Source organism: Mytilus californianus, unplaced genomic scaffold, assembly GCF_021869535.1.
Source record: "Mytilus californianus isolate M0D057914Y unplaced genomic scaffold, xbMytCali1.0.p SCAF_6, whole genome shotgun sequence".
NCBI classification, from domain to species: Eukaryota; Metazoa; Mollusca; class Bivalvia; order Mytilida; family Mytilidae; genus Mytilus; species Mytilus californianus.
Genome location: NW_026262712.1, coordinates 45,320,769 through 45,334,777, shown reverse-complemented (window position 1 = coordinate 45,334,777; position 14,009 = coordinate 45,320,769).

Below are 14,009 nucleotides of genomic sequence, written 5' to 3'. Positions count from 1 at the left end.
TAACTTTTACAACCTGGAATTTACCATGCCAAAAGAAGAAAGAAATCAACTACAGATGGATATAAATTTTATTTGGTGATAACCTGCAACAGAAAATATTATTGACTTTATGAACATTAATTTGAACTGCACATATTGTAACATTTGTATCTTTTAACTTTTTCCATTTTGTTTGGCAAGTGCCCCCTTCCACTTGTTTACTAAACTCGTTTTACTTGATAACATATTTTTTAAAGATCGTAAGGTGTCTGGCATAAATATTCATATACCTGAAATTATATTTCAACCCATTATAAGTCCTGAAAGTGTCTAAGTAAGGAAATATTTAAGATTTTACTATCGGTCAAAACCATGTTTCTCGTTTCTCTGTGAAGAGCCATTTTACTGATCATGTGACCACAGTAGGAAATATTTTTGTCGTTGTATCGTTATACCTTAAATATCAAAAAGTAGTCTTTAAGAGTAAGAAATAAGGCATTGTATTAATAATTTTATTAAAGCTTCAATGTTTATACCTGTAAAAGAATAGTTTATAGGAATTATATTGTTAACCAGTTTACCGCTGGAATTTAATATAAGTACTCCCGGCGTCTGCTAGTACTACGCACTGCTAGAACTTGGAAACAAGTCTAGTTACAAATATTTAAGCTTCTAACTATAAAGTTTAATAAAGGAAAAGTTAAAACTAAGTCCCATCCCTTTGATAATTAATGGACAGGCATTTTAATGTCCATTTTGTATATTATTTCTTAATGTGCAGGTTTTCCTGTAAAGCCCCTATTTTGTCGGACATTTTCCTGTCAGTCCTGACAGGGTTCTCATTGGCCCTCAGGGATCCCTGGCTAGATCCCTTATTTTCGATTGGCTTTCAGGGATCTCAAAAGAGTATAAATAGGGCTCTGCTCAGTGAAATGGCGGATAACTTGTTAGCTCAAGCCTAACTAGTAAGCTTAACCATCTCCTTGAAAGTTATCATTACCAGACCAATTCCAAACAGAAAAGCCAAGCAGGTTAATATACTTTAATTCATTATGATAAGATGAAGTATTTTTAAGGGAAAGTAATGTAGCGGCAGTTATCCCCCACCACACTGAGTGACCTAAATGTCCCGAAAATGATTACTAACTAAGGCGTCTGCATTTGTGTATATATATATATAGATGTAAATAAATATAATATACGTTAGAACTTTATTTTACAATCCAACTATGGAGTATAATGAGTGTATTGCCTGGCATCCATTCGTCTTCGGAGGTAGGAAATCAAAGATGCAGATGCAGTATATTCCGGACGAGAGCATAATGGGCCCTAAAAATTTGTCAACAGACCCTTCCACAATTACTCGGCCTGTGGCGGCGGTTTGTTACACTGGTGTCAGAAGTGGGATGTCAATTTTTCCAGACATCCCGTGATCGTACCCATAGCCAATTCGGGATTATTTTAGCTTCGACGTGTGGTGGAATATGTAAATAATAAATTTGTAAATAACGTTTCCAGTTAATTTTTATCGTAATTTGCGTTGTTCCGTTACCGTTTTTTATAAATTAAAGTTAAGGGGGACGTTTCAACGACCGTATTTTAACCCTGTATGTAATCAGTTTTATAAAACAAACACAAAATAATGTTTGTTATCTTTTTGATAAAGCAGCAGCAGAAATGTCAGACTTTGAATGTGATGATAATGAGACGCCCCAATTATTAAAACCTCGAGAGGAATCTCCCGACCGAGAAATCATGTTCAGACGGAACCTAAGGCCGAGTGGTAGCGGTACCGCCGGGGACGACGACGAAGCAGGTCAAGGTGACGTACCGATAAGAGACGAATACCGAGGCGTTGGCGAGAATTTGTACCGTAAAGAATACCCACTTGTACCAAACCAGAGAGATTTCCCAGACAGAAACCCAAATATCCGTGGCAACAATCCAGATTTTGACAACCAGATACCGGTAGGATTTCCAAGAGGAAATATAAGTGGAACTACCATTAAACCAGAGCCCTACAATGGAAAGGACAGTTGGGAAGAATATATTTCACACTTTGAAAACTGTGCAGACCTTGGAAGATGGAAAGAATCTGAAAAAAGTTCTTTTGCTTGCTGCTAGCCTACGGGGACCAGCTAGGACATTCTATATAAGCCTTACCAGTACTGAGAAAAAATCCTATTGTTTATTAGTCAGAACCCTTGAGCAGAGATTTGGAAATGCCAGACATCAGAATAGATGGCTTTCAAGATTTGAAACTAGAACCAGACAACCTCAAGAGCCCATTGCAAATTTTGGAGATGACTTACGCCAAATGGCCCAAAAAGCATACAGTAACCTAGATACAAGGGCCCAAGAAGTCCTTGCCCTTAACCAATTGTTTAAAAATATTTCCCTGGAGATGAAATGTCGTTGTATAGATAAAGATTGTCGTTCAGTTACTGAAGCAGTAGACCTAATAGAGAGATATGAGGCTCTCTTGGGGGATCCTAATGATAGAAAAAGGGGAAATATAAGACAAGTTTCAGACACTAAGACTTACCTAAACACCCAAGATACTGACATACCAGTCCAAAGCAAAGAAAATGAATCAATCCTACAGCAACTTATTAACAGAATAGATAGACAAGAACATGGTTCAAACAGTAGCCAGACCCCTCAAAGAGGCCCAAGAACTTGTTTTACCTGCAACTCTCCTGACCACTTTTATAGGAATTGCCCCTTATACAAGAGACAAGCTGGACCAAATCCAGCCTCCCCACCAAACTCAAACTGGGCGAAAAACAGTCCTAGTTATCAAGGACAAAGAAGTGGAAATAACCAACAGAACCAGGGAAACGGTTACCCGTCAGCTCACCAGACCGGGGCCAGACGGAGTTAGAAGGGTCTGACATGGATAGAGAGAGTAATGCTGAATTTAATGACAGAGTAATACAAGTAGGAAAACATTTAGACCAATGGGACAATGGATTGTATACAAATGGTACAATTTCTGGATATAAGCTAGATTTTCTGATAGATACTGGTTCTACAGTATCTCTTATATCAAACCAAGTTCATAAAGATATTTCCCAGTCCAGTCAAGATGTAAATCAGGAATACCTATCAAATGGTTTCAAAACCAATAGTTTTAATTTCCCCAATATTGAAAGTCCACAGGATGCCTACAGTCTTCAAAACGTAAATGGGACCAATTTAACTACATATGGAATGGTAAATTTGGAGTTTTCCTTAAGAGATGCCATCTTTCGTCACCAATTTATTGTATGTGATATCACACCTGATGCCATTTTAGGACAAGACTTCCTACTTAAACATGTGAAAAAGATTGACTACAGATCTCATATACTCCAAACAGAAAATTCAGATATTAAATGTTGGGTAGGGGGAGAATTTAGAATGACCTGTCGTGTCTTAGCCAGAGATACTGTTGTTGTACCATCAAAATCTAGTATAACCTTACCTGTTAATGTACCTAACAAGGAGCATGTTACTAGCATAGCTATAATAGAACCCTGTAATCTTTTATACGAAGAGAAAAATATCTCTGTAGTTAGTGGTATAATAAATTCTAATGATGAATACCCGTTCGTCCAAGTGGTTAATTACAGTGATTCAGATGTTAAGCTTTATCCTAACACCATGCTTGGTACTTGTGAATCTGTAGTAGCCTTACCTGATTATAGACAAGACAGATGTGCAGGCGTTAACATAATTCCAAGCAGGCAATTAGAAAATTGTGAAAATGGGGTACCAGAGCACCTCCAAGACCTTTTGACAAGAAGTTGCACACATTTGACACCCATAGAAAAGACGACTCTTGCAGAACTCCTGAATAAATTCCAAGATGTATTCTCAAGGTCCCCAGAAGACATTGGAAGAACTGATAAAATTAAACACAGCATTGATACTGGAGATGCTCGTCCTGTTAGAGTACCACCCAGGAGACTACCAATTGGTAAGAGAGAAATAGAAAGGACAGAAGTTTCAAAAATGTTAGAACGTGGTATTATTGAGCCCTCAAACAGCCCCTGGAGTGCACCTCTAGTCTTAATAACAAGGCCGGATCTAACTACAAGAGTATGTGTGGACTTCAGATCCCTAAATCACTTATCCAGAGTCGATTCTTACCCGGTAGGACGAGTAGATGACTGTTTGGAGGCTTTATCCAACTCTAAACTGTATAATTTAATGGACTTAAATTCAGGATTTTGGCAAGTGGAGCTTTTGTAATCCGACAGAGAGAAAACAGCTTTTTCCACCAGTCAGGGCCTGTACCAATTCACGGTAATGCCATTTGGGTTGTGTAACAGCCCAAGTACCTTTCAGCGTTTAATGGAAGATGTCCTCAGGGGTCTCCAATGGAAGGAATGTTTAGTTTATATGGACGACATCATAGTACCTGGATCAACATTTGAAGAATGTGTCAAGCGACTTGACCATGTTTTTGAACGCCTTTTAGAGGCCAATCTAAAACTCAAGCCCTCAAAATGTAGTTTTTTCCAAAAGAAAGCAAAATTCCTAGGTCACATTGTATCAGAAGAAGGTATAAGCACTGATCCAGGAAAGGTAGAATCTGTTAAAAACTGGCCAGTTCCCAAAACTGTCAAGCAAGTTCGCAGTTTCCTAGGCCTAGCATCATATTATAGACGATTTGTGGAAGGATTTGCCAAAATAGCCCGCCCATTAAACAAATTATGTGAGAAAGGGGTAAAATTGACCTGGACGGACGAGTGTAATGACTCATTTCAAACCCTGAAAGTGGCACTTACAACGTCACCCATTCTTGCTTATCCTGTACCAGGCCAAACTTTTATTTTAGATACTGATGCCAGTCAACAAGCTGTTGGTGCTGTACTTTCACAAGAACATGAAGGAAAGGAGCATGTGATAGCTTACATGAGTAAAGCTTTATCAAGACCTGAACAATCTTACTGTGTAACTAGAAAAGAACTCCTTGCAGTCAGTTCAGCTTTAAAACATTTTCATTCATATCTATACGGTCAAAATGTACTTTTAAGAACAGACAATGCCGCAGTTAGTTGGATGAAAAATTTAAAGAAACCTACAGGACAGACTGCAAGATGGCTCCAGGAGCTAGGTACCTATGATCTGAATGTTATTCACCGCCCTGGCCTGAAACATACCAATGCAGATGCCCTATCCAGAGTGCCTTGTACATCCTGTCTAAACCAACAGACCCAGAATGATGTGCAAAATATTGAAGAAGACAGCAAAGAGACAGCAATCCCCCAATGCACCCAACTTAATCAAATCAGAGCTGTAACAAGATCCAGACAGGTTAATTCAAGTGCAAGATTAATGAAAATTAAAGACCTGGTGATAGATGGTTGGGACCAAACCACACTGAGAAAATCACAATTAGATGACCATGAGATATCTGAAATTTTGATGAGAATAGAAGACAAAAAGCGCCCAGAGTGGAATGAAATCTCTAATCAATCCGCAGTTATTAAAACCTTATGGAGACAATGGGATCGACTGGAAATACATCAAGGTCTTCTTTACAGGAAATGGATCGAAAATGAGACAGAAGAATTTCTGCAACTAATCGTACCAACATCAAAAAGACAGGAAGTTATCAGATATTTTCATGATATCCCAACAGGAGGTCACTTAGGCATAGATAAAACCTTAGATAGAATTCAGAAAACTTTTTATTGGCCCTCGATGAAACACACCATTGTCGAATACATAAAACGATGTGACAACTGTGCAGCCCAAAAGCAACTACAAGCAAGAAAGGCCCCTATGGGAAAATTCCTCACTGGTGAACCCATGGAGCGAGTTGCCATGGATATACTTGGTCCTCTCCCAATGTCTAATAACAACAATAGATTTGTACTAGTTCTATCAGATCTATTCACTAAGTGGACAGAAGCATATCCTCTCCCAGACCAAGAAGCAAAAACAGTGGCCCAGGCCCTAACCAATGAATTTATAAGCAGATTTGGTACACCTCTCCAACTATACTCAGACCAAGGTCGGAATTTTGAGTCAAAACTTTCAAATGAAGTATGCAGCCTGTTACAAATAGAAAAAACAAGAGCGACCAGTATGAGGCCACAAGCAAATGGCTCTGTGGAAAGATTTAATCGCACATTAGTATCCATGGTTAAAATGTATTGCCAAGAACATCAAGACTGTTGGGATGTGTTTATACCCCAGTTGCTGATGGCGTACAGGTCATCAAAACATGCAAGCACAGGTGTAACACCAAATAAAATGATGTTAGGAAGGGAGATAACTCTTCCAGTCCAAGCCTTTATCCCAGAACCAGAAATAGAAAATGAAAACAAAGTTAAACCCCATGAATATGTAGAATTACTCCAAAGTTCCCTTATCAAAGCCCATGACCATGCAAGAAAACACCTTAAAGGAAGTCAGGAATATCAGAAAAAATATTATGACCAAAGTGCCAAGAAGAGAGAATTAATTGTAGGACAACCTGTATGGCTACACGACCCAACCAGGAAACCTGGCGTTTGTTCAAAGTTATTGCCTAAATGGAAAGGACCCTTCATAGTTTTGAAAAAAAATGATGATCTGATATATATGGTGAAAAAGTCACCACGGCAACCAGCAAAAGTTTACCACATAGACCGGCTAATACCGTACAAGGGCAGAAACCCACCAACCTGGTACAAGGATAAAGTAGAAAAAAAATTATGAGAAATGAAACTTATAGTAATAGGCAGAAGATTTGACGCATATGTATATACTGTTTATTGTTAATGTTGTATTATGAAGAGAGACAGGAAGAGTTACTGGTGACGATGCGCACTTGCCAGTAAATGTTTTTATTATAGATCCTGTGACGTCTAGACTCATTGGATACATGTGGATAATCTTTTATTTTTAGAGTGGAATTATGGGATTGGCCATCCTAGGAATTCCGCTAAATATCTTATGTTATATTTAATACTCCTGAAGGTAGGAGAGAGATGAAGAAGAGAAGTCCTGTCCAGTCAGCAGAGAGACTGCTGATGATGCATATAATCAGTTTACCAATGCCATATATAAAGATAGCCTTATTGTAATCCTTGTACCAGTGTTGAAATGTGACAAAAGAAATAAAGTTATATCACTTGTTTACCTGAATTAGTTTTGTGTGTATAAAAGGCCTGTCCTGTCCAAGCCTCCTTTTTAGCCAGGTACTCAGTGTGGATATACTGCCATTATCCTTTACCTTAGCAATACCTTTGTGTACAAATATTTAGATGTATAATATATACCTGTATCATTTACCAGTTCCCAAAACCGTCAAGTTCAATGAGAAGTAGCTGAAGTGCTATATTATACATATGAAACAGAAAAAAAAAACCAAACAAACAAAACGAAAACCCTGATGCTAAACCATCCTATTACCAGGATTCCAGTTGTTCCAGCCATTTATTTTCCATGATTTATATTTGTAATGAAAAAAAAAAAAAAAAAAATTGGTGTACAGTTAAGGGGAGATAATTGAAATTTTTTTTTTTTAATTGCTACCACATAGAAACCACTAAGTATACCAGCCACAGAAGTTGCTAAGAGAGACCAGTACCAAAATAACAAACCATGATTGCATACCTAAAGAAAAATAACCATACCTAGCCATAAGAGAGACTGTATTAGAAGATATTTATGTATATATCTATAACCAATTGAAAACTTTAACTTCATAAGTTGACACAAGAACCAAGAAATAGATATCTTACTGTTCCATGCTAAAATAAAATACCATGTAAACACCCTAACTTACCATCCGGTTCAAATCTATGTCTTTCAGAATGAGGCCGTTGAACCTAGACGAATGTTGGATTTGTCAGCAACAATTTCCTGACCTGAAGACTTTAAAAAGACATTTAGCCAGTAAGGGAACACATGGAGGCCGCCTATCTGTTGTTTGTCTGTGGTGCTTCTCATATGAGAAGAGATTCTCACGGATCAGTGACCTGAAGTGCCACATGGATGAGAAACACCCAGATATAGGACCAAAGTTAGAGAAAAACTTCATGTCCGAGGCAAATGGATACTGGTTCAGTGTATTCCCAGAGGACTACAGGAGATTGGTCACTAAGGTAACACCAAAAGGAAGTTCTACTGCAGTCCAGGCACGGAGCAACGTCACCAGTTGGTTGGGGAAATGCAAATCCATTCGTAGATTGAGACAGAGCTGGGTAGAGGATTGGGCAAGCCATCCAAGAGATTTGGATATGGTGGGAACACCTAGACAGGGAATCAGGGAACCATCTGTGGAGTCAGCAGTGAGTGAGTGGGAGCAAGATGAGCCCACCATAAGCTTGGAAGACGACGCACCCATGGAAGAGTATGACCCACTGTTGCCATCAGTCCTCACACTCCACAGCATTCAGATGAACGCAGATGGACCCCTGACTGCCCTCTTCATGGTAAGATCCAAAGAGATGATATGGTACCGGATAGAGATCGACCCAGTAATAAGAATGGTGGAGAAGTATTATGCTGCATTAAAGAGGAAAGCCAATACCATCAGGCCAACCGACATCTCCACCATGTCCCAAAGCGGATCACCAGTTTATGGAGAAGAATTTTATATAAAGCAACAGATGTGTGCTGACACACTAAACCTCGCTCCTGCCTTGATAACCAGGATCGAAAGACGACCAGACATCTTCTCCTCCACATCAAAATCATCAGTCACCAAGACCAAACCCACCATGGCTCCAAACAACTCTCCACTTCCTATAGTACCAACCAACCAGTCTCTATCTTTAACATCCTCATCATCAGAGCCAACATCATCTGCATCCAAGCCTCCATCATCTGCATCTAAGCCAACCTCTTCTACCACCAAACCATCAGCTTTGATAACCAAACCATCATCTTTGATAACCAAACCATCATCTTTGACAACCAAACCATCAGCTTCAACAACCAAACCATCAGCTTTGATAACCAAACCATCATCTTTGACAACCAAACCATCATCTTTGACAACCAAGCCCACATCTTCCGCATCCGAGCCATCATATTCATCATCCAGGTCAGAATCTTCAACCAACAAGCCTTCAACAACTAATGTTCATCACAAAGATACACCAAGACTTCCAGTGGTCCTGCCACCTTCAACAAATTTGACAGCCGCAGAGGAAACCCCTACCCAGAAGAAGGCCAGGGAGATCCTAACCCTGGGTTCCATGCCAGCCATACCACCTGCCAGAAGGGATTGGAAATCAACATCCATTAAAATACCAACTGGGACAACATACTTGGAGTGGCCACCCAGGGATTGGGAAACCCTAACACCAGACCGTAAGCTATTGGCCTGGGAATTTGCAGCTTCCCAGTTGGAGTATCACTCCACTGGGAAATTTCCAAAACTAGACAGAACGGATTTGTTAGATAAATACAATTTCATGGCCCTTCCTGGCACAAAAGAACAGAAAATAAAAGGCAAAGAAAATCTAGTAAGGAAATGTAGGTATTACAATTATGAAATCCTCAGAACAATCGTCAATAAAGACAAACCTGAATTCCAAGTCATTGTAGACCAGCTGTACACCACAAGGGACTTAAGGAACACGTCAACTGACAAAATTATTGATATTTGCCACCGTAGCAAAATTCCGTTACGCCTATTGTGAAAATAACGTACTACCTTTACCATAGCAGATAGACATTAAATTATCATGTCACAGGAGAAAACCTTAAATCACAGTGGAAGTCATATATATTTTTTTGTTTTCTAAATAATGTGTCAAACACTAACTGTATATCTAAAATTCAGGAGAATTTCCGTTTCTAAGGAGGGGATAGTGTAATAACTGGAACAAATAACATTTGATAATTTTTACAACCTGGAATTTACCATGCCAAAAGAAGAAAGAAATCAACTACAGATGGATATACACTTTATTTGGTGATAACCTGCAACAGAAAATATTATTGACTTTATGAACATTAATTTGAACTGCACATATTGTAACATTTGTATCTTTTAACTTTTTCCATTTTGTTTGGCAAGTGCCCCCTTCCACTTGTTTACCAAACTCGTTTTTCTTGATAACATATTTTTTAAAGATCGTAAGGTGTCTGGCATAAATATTCATATACCTGAAATTATATTTCAACCCATTATAAGTCCTGAAAGTGTCTAAGTAAGGAAATATTTAAGATTTTACTATCGGTCAAAACCATGTTTCTCGTTTCTCTGTGAAGAGCCATTTTACTGATCATGTGACCGCAGTAGGAAATATTTTTGTCGTTGTATCGTTATACCTTAAATATCAAAAAGTAGTCTTTAAGAGTAAGAAATAAGGCATTGTATTAATAATTTTATTAAAGCTTCAATGTTTATACCTGTAAAAGAATAGTTTATAGGAATTATATTGTTAACCAGTTTACCGCTGGAATTTAATATAAGTACTCCCGGCGTCTGCTAGTACTACGCACTGCTAGAACTTGGAAACAAGTCTAGTTACAAATATTTAAGCTTCTAACTATAAAGTTTAATAAAGGAAAAGTTAAAACTAAGTCCCATCCCTTTGATAATTAATGGACAGGCATTTTAATGTCCATTTTGTATATTATTTCTTAATGTGCAGGTTTTCCTGTAAAGCCCCTATTTTGTCGGACATTTTCCTGTCAGTCCTGACAGGGTTCTCATTGGCCCTCAGGGATCCCTGGCTAGATCCCTTATTTTCGATTGGCTTTCAGGGATCTCAAAAGAGTATAAATAGGGCTCTGCTCAGTGAAATGGCGGATAACTTGTTAGCTCAAGCCTTACTAGTAAGCTTAACCATCTCCTTGAAAGTTATCATTACCAGACCAATTCCAAACAGAAAAGCCAAGCAGGTTAATATACTTTAATTCATTATGATAAGATGAAGTATTTTTACGGGAAAGTAATGTAGCGGCAGTTATCCCCCACCACACTGAGTGACCTAAATGTCCCGAAAATGATTACTAACTAAGGCGTCTGCATTTGTGTATATATATATATAGATGTAAATAAATATAATATACGTTAGAACTTTCTTTTACAACCCAACTATGGAGTATAATGAGTGTATTGCCTGGCATCCATTCGTCTTCGGAGGTAGGAAATCAAAGATGCAGATGCAGTATATTCCGGACGAGAGCATAATGGGCCCTAAAAATTTGTCAACAGACCCTTCCACAATTACTCGGCCTGTGGCGGCGGTTTGTTACAGTATTCAGAATTAAGAGTATAGCTAATCCTGATTGGTTGATATGTGCGCCCGTTATTTTTTGTTATTAGAGACTTCGTGCATTCTGCATTATACCAAAGGTCAAATAAATTATTTTCATTAGCCCTAACGGAACTGAGATGTCTTTTAAACGCTAAGATGAGACACGTATTTTTAAGTGCAAAATTGATAGGCATGGGAGATAAGTACAAATTACGCTAAGAAAAGCAACGCGAACCTATATTTTTTGGACCAAAAAATACTGTCCTAATAACTTTTCTTTAATTCTAGCAAGGTTTCGTTAAAAAAATCAACTTTCTGAAGTCTGTATCTCGAAAAAGGCTATCATTGTCGCCTATGGGGAAATTAATTGTTTATTTCAATCTATACAGCGTCGACATTTCTTTATCATAGTGTTCAAAAAGTGTCAAAAACAGTAATTTTACTTGATATTTGATGTGAAACCGTATTTTTTGGTGACAAATGAATTATTGATTAACTAGTTTTTAAGCTATAGTCTGTTTCATTTTTGTATTGCGTTTTACCTTAGAAACAAGGGTGGGTTCGACTTTTGACTTACTGTGGAGAGAATATGTCATTTTCTGAACTTCTGCTGATTTGTTTGAACAAAGCACGTACACGTCTAGAGTTTGGATATACAAATCGATTTTTAAACATGACAATCTCGATCCAAGTGCTGTTATCGAAATTACCAAATTCAGTGAAAATGTACAGAAATGATCCCCTTCGAACATTGAAATGTTCAATCGAATGACAGACTATAAAAAATAGAATAGGCATGACATTTTGTAGTAAACGAATAGTTTTCGATGTTTAAACACAAATATTTACAAATTTTTCATATTTTGAAATGCTATAGTCTGTTTCAAAAATGTACTTTTATACGAAAATGGTTTCATTTAAAACTGTTGTTCAAAATTCACCGTAGTAGTTACATATTGGATCGGTTTTGGTATCAATATAATCAGTACTTGATGACATACAAAGAATCATTGGAGAAAGTGGACAATATCTTCAGGCCCTTTTTAGCAGTACCGCATTTACTCAAAAAATCAGAAATTTTTTTTCCCCATTTTTTGACTGGGGTCACCTCTGATAAAAAATTGTGAAAATTCAGAGAGTAATGCCAGAACGTTTTGAAGATGATTTTTGTGTGGCATATATATTTGTGCATCTAACGAACTATGAATTGCATGATTCTAGAAAGTATTAAATACCGTATAGGTTACAATACACCATTAGATTTTATGGGCGCAGCCATTTTATGAGCATAACATGGTATTCAGAATTAAGAGTATAGCTAATCCTGATTGGTTGATATGTGCGCCTGTTATTTTTTGTTATTAGAGACTTCGTGCATTCTGCATTATACCAAAGGCCAAATAAATTATTTTCATTAGCCCTAACGGAACTGAGATGTCTTTTAAACGCTAAGATGAGACACGTATTTTTAAGTGCAAAATTGATAGGCATGGGAGATAAGTACAAATTACGCTAAGAAAAGCAACGCGAACCTATATTTTTTGGACCAAAAAATACTGTCCTAATAACTTTTCTTTAATTCTAGCAAGGTTTCGTTAAAAAAATCAACTTTCTGAAGTCTGTATCTCGAAAAAGGCTATCATTGTCGCCTATGGGGAAATTAATTGTTTATTTCAATCTATAATTAATCAGATCGTCACAGATTTTGAACTTGTCGATGTATACAGACATTTAAGGGAAAACGGTACTATTTATTCTGCCATAGGCGACAATACTAACATTTTCTAAATTTACCACTTTTTATAATAAAAACCCGGATAAAACAGTTATGTGTGGTGTTAGTACTTTATTATTCTGTTTTAAAAATTGAAGCCAAATAGTATCATGACCAACTTCCAATGGAGCTTGTTAATGTTATCCATGCCCACCGTCATTTTACACCAAATTTATGAAAATTTTGAAGTCTTTTCGAATAATTCTCTAGAAAATATTTCAATAGGTTTCAAAATTTATATTGTAAATATACACACTGCAGTTATTCATAGATAAATAAAAAAATATATTGTACCCTAACATCCAATCACAGCGCTCCTAAGTTGACTTCCTTCACCTGCCTTGGGTACACAAAAGGCCAACCTAATGCTGGGAAAATGTAATAGTACCGTTTTCCCTATACTGAGACATAAAGATATAAAGAATTCTTATGACACCATTAATGCAATACTGGGTTATTGTGAAAACCTTGGCTATAATAAATACTTGTATGTTCCCATTACTTAAAGAAACATGGATCATTTAATGTCCCCACCCCTACATGGTGGTTTACCTCTTTCACTACTTCTTTCAGATAAGGCTTAATAAACAACCTGTATCCAATCATATCTTATCTTATTTAAAAAGAATAATAAACAGTTCCATTTAAACAGATAAAAATAACAGTTCCATTCAATTTGTATTCATTTCATCCAAAATTTACAACATAAGCACAAACTCAAGATTTTTCATACTAATATCCATTCCATGCTTTAGTATATACCATATTGTGGTTCAAAATTTCAGAGCTTGTTATAAAATCCATTAGTCTGTCTTGAGATGATGTAAACAAAGATATTAGACACTTTAAACATTAGATATGCAAAATACTCAGCTGTAAAGTTGCCTTTGTTGCCTGTATTAATCTATGAAAAAGCTGAATTATGTCCCTTGGGAGTATTAATTTCCAACAAAAGTCCTTTCAAACAGTAGAAAATGAAAAATTATATATGCCTGATATAATAAAAGATAGAAACTACAAAATGAAGCACTATAGAAATATTTGTTGCATGAATT